Source organism: Pantherophis guttatus, chromosome 3, assembly GCF_059756535.1.
Source record: "Pantherophis guttatus breed Tessera chromosome 3, ASM5975653v1, whole genome shotgun sequence".
NCBI classification, from domain to species: domain Eukaryota; kingdom Metazoa; phylum Chordata; class Lepidosauria; order Squamata; family Colubridae; genus Pantherophis; species Pantherophis guttatus.
In genome coordinates, this window is record NC_142065.1 from 109,340,966 (window position 1) to 109,346,965 (window position 6,000).

A 6,000-nucleotide genomic window follows, 5' to 3' on the forward strand; every position below is an offset into this window, starting at 1 on the left:
TTCCAAATAAACATGGGAGGGGGGAGTCTTACAGGGAGATCTTTTGTTCAATCAACCAGCAGATTATTTGACATCCAACCAGAAAATTATCTGACATCACCTTCTTCACTAATAATTATACACAGTGGTGGGATTCAGCTAGTTTATACTGGTTCGGTCGAACCGGTTGTTAACTTTGTGTGCAGTTCGGTGAACCGGCTGAATCACCATATGGCTCACCCCTCCCCCTCTCAGATACTCCTCGGCTGGCCTCTCCTGAGCCCATTTTGGCATCTCGGCGCTCCTCTAACTGCCCCTCCCTTGCACCCAAATCCAAAGCAAGCCAAATCCGCACAGGCAAAATCCCAAGGCAACTCTGACAAGGCACTTGGAGGGAAGGGCTGGAACTACTAAAAAGGCAGCCAAATTAAGTGCCTGAAGGACCCCATCCATCACCAGGTGCCTCAGCGGGCGTTGAGCGAGGCTGGGCTCCTTGGCAGACAACGGGCTTTGCAGGGGGCCAATCTAGCGCCTGGAACCAGCTCTGCCCTAAGGACACCAGGGGTGTCCTTGGGGCTCCTGTGAAGAGGGGCTCAGGCCCTGTCCCTGCATGGTGCCATGATCCACAAATTGCTGCTGGCATTGCACGGCTACCCGGGTGGCCTCTTTATGGGCGGCCGCCTGCAAGTGGGTGCCCCTTGCCCCTCCCCTCCCAGCTACTCCTAACCCTGAGAAGGTAAGGCTGATGGTGGAGGAGGGAGACCAGCAGCTCTGGGCCCACCGCACAGTTAAGTATTGTATGATACATAAACAAAATATGTAATATGAATGGAATAATATCAAAAGAAATTGGAGTACAAGTATCCTATAGAATTTTTCAATTTGTTGAAGAATATGCCTCCTTCCTTATATGAAATTTTATAAACAAAAACACACACATATACTGCATCTGAAGGTTGAATCATGGCAACTGGACCAAACTTTGTTAATCTGAAATGTTTCGTTGCTCATCCAAGCAACTTCATCAGTCAGAGCAAAATTAGTTAGGCAGAGATTCAGAGAGTTGTTGGAATGTACCAACATTTTTCTCACGAACTTCAGGGGTGTCTCCTGAAAACCAATTTTGCTCTGATTGAAGAAATTGCTTGGATAAGCAACAAAATATCTCAGATCAATGAAGTTTGGTCCAGTTGCCATGATTCAACCTTTAGACACCTTTGACCTGGATGATTGAGTCTTCATTGACATATACACTGTATGCGTGTGAGAGAGATTTCTTATTTGATGCAAATCTTCTCAATAAGAACAATAAAGTCTTTAACCTGGGATCCAAGCACAGGATATGAACTGATTTGATATGATTGCTTTTGGTTTCAGCATTTGTCCATTCAGTCATTTCTCAAGTTTTGAACCAATTATTATTGAGATTTGCATCAAATCAGAAATCCCTTCCTTCCTAGGACTCAAGGTGTTTTTTTTTCTTTGTATCTAAAACAAGGCTATTAGCCCATGTATATATATCGTCTCTTACAACTTGAACTTTGTAGAATTTCCCTCAATGCCACATGCTTCATCACAAGTTAAGAGGTAGATTCTTCCAGGTCTATGTCAAGGAATCCTACAGTTGGTGATTCATCTTAATATAGCCATTTCTCCAATCGGGAATTGGTCATTCCACAGATTTCCAATTAGTTCTCATCACATTCCCCTTGTTGGGTCTAGAACAACTCAGTGCAGTCAGCTCAACATAGCCAGCTTGGCATGACCAGCTTACCACTATCAAGTCACCTCTGGCAACTCATCGCCTCCAAGTTGTCGCAGGACAATTCAACCCAGCCAATTCACCACAGAGACAACTCGGTGTGGGCAGCTGGAGGGAGTTGTCTCTGTGTTGAATTGGCTGTGTTGATTTGTTCTGCTACAACTTGGTGATAGTGAGTTTGCAGAGATGATTTGTGGTTGCAAGCTGGCTGTGTCCATTTTGACCCTTGTTACCCTTTCACCTAACTATTCAACAACTATGTTCTAGTGTTCTAGTCTTTTTTATTTCATGTTGTTCCCAGTCTATGCCAGGGGCAGCTTGAAGATCATTCTTAGCAGATTACCACAGTACAACAGCATAAAGAAGGAACTGGTTCAACCAATGATCCCCTTAACGCAATTGGCAACACCTGTCACTACCAGAGCGTAGAGTAAAACCGATCCAGAACTCTCAGGGGATTTACTCGAAAAGTTACGAGAAGCGCTAAAAGCTGACGAGTGGTTTAAAATCCACTCGAATGAATGCACACTTCGCGACGGACTAGCTTGGGTTGGATCAAAATTGTATGTTCCGACCACATTAAGACCAACCGTATTGAAATATGCGCATGATGCCAAAGCCGCAGGACACTTTGCGTTTGTCAAAACATTACATCTTGTTAAGAGACAGTTTTGGTGGCCTGCACTAAAAAAGGACATACAGGCATATGTGGCTAGCTGTCCAGTATGTGCCTCGGCTAAAAGACCTCCAGGGAAATCCCCTGGATTACTGCAAGGTGTGGCTAGACCGAACGCTCCATGGAAGGAAATATCTATGGATTTTGTTGTGGACTTACCCGACAGTGAGGGCTGCACTGTCATTTGGGTAGTAACTGATTTGTTTTCCAAACAAGTACATTTCATACCTTGCTCAAAGATCCCTTCAGCAAAAACCCTCGCAAAATTATTTATTCGGCAGATTTACCGACTACATGGGTCTCCGAAAAGAATAATTTCTGATAGGGGTGTGCAATTTACTTCCAGTTTCTGGAGAGAATTTTTAAGATTGATAGGCTCCGCACAGGGGTTGAGTTCCAGTCACCACCCTCAGACAAATGGTGCTTGTGAAAGAACCAATGGGATGCTCGAACAATACCTTAGGTGTTACGTGAATTACCAACAGGACAATTGGGTAGACTTGTTGCCATTTGCAGAAGTGGCGTATAACAATTCTGTGCATAGTAGCACCGGATTCACCCCTTTTAAGGTTGCATCGGGCCAGGATTTTGTACCCATTCCCGAGTTACCTCAAGATGATCCCCAAAATCCCTCCTTGATAGATTGGATGGAACAATTAAGGAGCACCTGGACAGTGACTCGGAAGGCATTAGATGAGGCACACCGAGCTCATAAGGCACAAGCCGATAAGAAAAGGTCCCCAGCTCAAATTTACAAAGTGGGGGATAAAGTCTATTTGTCTACCAAATACTTACAAACCACCCAGAGGTCTAAAAAGCTGGGGCCTAAGTATGTAGGACCATTCCGTGTGATTAGACTGATAAATCCAGTGACAGTTGAATTAGAATTACCAAAAACCTTGAGACGGATACATCCTGTATTTCATGTTAGTTTATTGAAACCTGAACACTCATCTCCCCTAAGGGTTGATCATAGCGACCCTCCAATTCCCATCCTCATAGAAGGGGAGCAACATTTTGAGGTTAAAGAAATCTTGGACTCTAGAAAACACCATGGTAAAGTCCAATATCTAATTGCCTGGAAACATTTTCCCCTATCTCAGGCTGAATGGGTAAATAAACGGGATGTCCGAGCTCCCAGGAAAGTACAACAGTTCTATGCCAAATACCCTGATAAACCTTGATCATTGTATATATTCTGTTTCTCTATCTCTTTCTTCCTTTTATTTAGGACTAACGTCTCTTCTGCAAGAGGGGCCGAATGTCAGCCTCAGCTTTCCTGCTTTAGCTGCCATAAGAAACGGGGAGGGATTAGGTATGGAGCAGGGGGGGGAAGAGAGCAGGAGGGGGTTTGTCTTTGTAGGAGGGGACTTCGTGGGAATCGAAACTGGATTTCAGAAACGGATGGCTGACCAACTGTCTCGACATTCCTGATGGATGACGCTGCCAGACGTGTTGCCATCTGACCTTTGGAAGACCTTTAGATTGGCTGAGAAAATATAAACACGAGGGGGGGGAGAAGCTTAGTAGATGCATTTCGCGCGTTTTGGTCACTTCCAGCTTTTCACTGGGGTGTTAATCTTTTCATATTCAGTAAAAGTACCAAATTCTTCAAAATGCTTGAGTTTGGGGTTTTCTTTCCTGGATACTGAAGGAAGCATACCTGACAATGTCATATTTTCTGCCTTAAACTGTGGCAGTTTCACATGGATACAACCAAATCAATATTTCACTCTCCGTGCGTTTGTGTTGATAATCTGATAGGTTGTTGTTGGTTGGTGGGATCAGTCCAGCTCTTATTGGAGCATTATTTCTGAGGTCTGTACCATGGGAAAATTTGATTCTTTCCAATCAACCTCTCCCCCAGAATCTATCAACCCGCCGCGAGTTGAAGACGCTTTTATTTCATCAAGCCGGCCTCGCCTAATTCTTCTCCCTTTAAACTGTAAATTTTAAATTTTTAAACGTATTTTAAAATTATGGGTTTTTAATCAGTATTAATTTCAGCCAAATTTATTTAATTCATTTTACTTGATCTTAAATTTTGTATATTTATGTGTTTTATCTCATGGCTGTGCACCGCCCTGAGTCCTTCGGGAGTAGGGCGGTATAGAAATTCAATAAAATAAATAAATAAAATAAATAAAATATCAAGTCTCCAGCTGATCTCTAATTTAGATATCTGATTTTTGAAGATAGATTGGTCCATCTAACTACTAACTGGCACTGGGAAAGATGATGAAGTCTGCACCATGACATAAGAGAGTATCTTCTGTGTCACAGCATACACACACACCTTACCATCACCACCAGCAGTCAACTGTTATTTAGCTCCTTTTGAAGGTGGGTTTAGTGTGTTGTGGGAGAAAAAGTATTAGTCTTCAAAAGGAGTGAGACCTCCCCAGTATTAGTCAGCCCCAAACACCTTTGCCTGCCACTTCTCTAATCTTGATAAGTTTTCTTTTTTAAGTCTGCCATTTTCCTTCTGAAGACACTGAGCCTACTAATTAGCTGGTCCCTGGGATCAGAAAAGGGATAGGTAAAGCAGGAAGAAACAGAGCTTTACCAATGCTGGTAGGCTTGCACAGTAAGGCAAGAGCATTACTATGCAACCAGCCACCTTCCCCTACACACCCCAGCCAACTGTTAGCTGGACTTGTTTTGAAAGCACCTAGTTACAATGTCCCTTCTGAGACATTCCTTCTGTGGCTGAGCTGCCTCTTATCTGACTATTGTCTAGTCTGCATTTCTTACTCTTATTTCCCAAAGTAATTTCCCACATACCATTACAATTGGCATGCTCTAGGTTCTTTAAAAAATGTCATTGATCAGGATGAAGCGTTCCTTCCCTGTAGCAGTGCTGCCCTCTCAAGTAAGATTCTGCCCAAGATTCTGGTGACCCCATTCTGCTGCTGTTTAGAAGGGTCATGAAGATCTGGCTCTCTCTACCCAGGCCTTTGTGGAGGGAGAGTGGGGCCCCTTGCTTTGTTTCCATCTGGTCTGTCATCCTTGCCATACTTCATCTCTCTCCATTTTAATTAGTTTTATTGTAATTTCCTTGTTTGTTGAGAGTTGCTAGTTGTCCAAAATCCTTGGAAGTCAAGCAGTCTACAGGTTTGATAAATAGATCAATCAGTCAATCAATCAATCAATCAATCAATCAATCAATCAATCAATCAATCAATGCCCTGAATGGCAAAGATGGCATTAAACAACAGAACTTGCAGAGTTGGTAAGACATTGATAGTATATCTGATAGCTGCAGTTTAAGGGGAATTTGAGAGTGAAAGTGATAATTTTAGGGCTTTCACTTCAATTTTCATGAGTTTCCCCACCAAAAATGTGCTGACATTTTCAGAGAAGATGCTGAAGGCTGCAGAAAAGGGCCTCAGAAAGATGCCTATGGTCCAGGAGCTGCAGGTTGCCCATCCTCGAGTTAAGCAGACAAATGAATGGCCATATTCGGAAAAGTGAAGGATTGATAGCTGCAGAAAACAGCAGCTGACTCCTCCAGTTCAAATACAGTGGGCCAACTCTGCCACTCCCAACAGGGACTAATGATAAGGACGAGAGGTAAAGATTA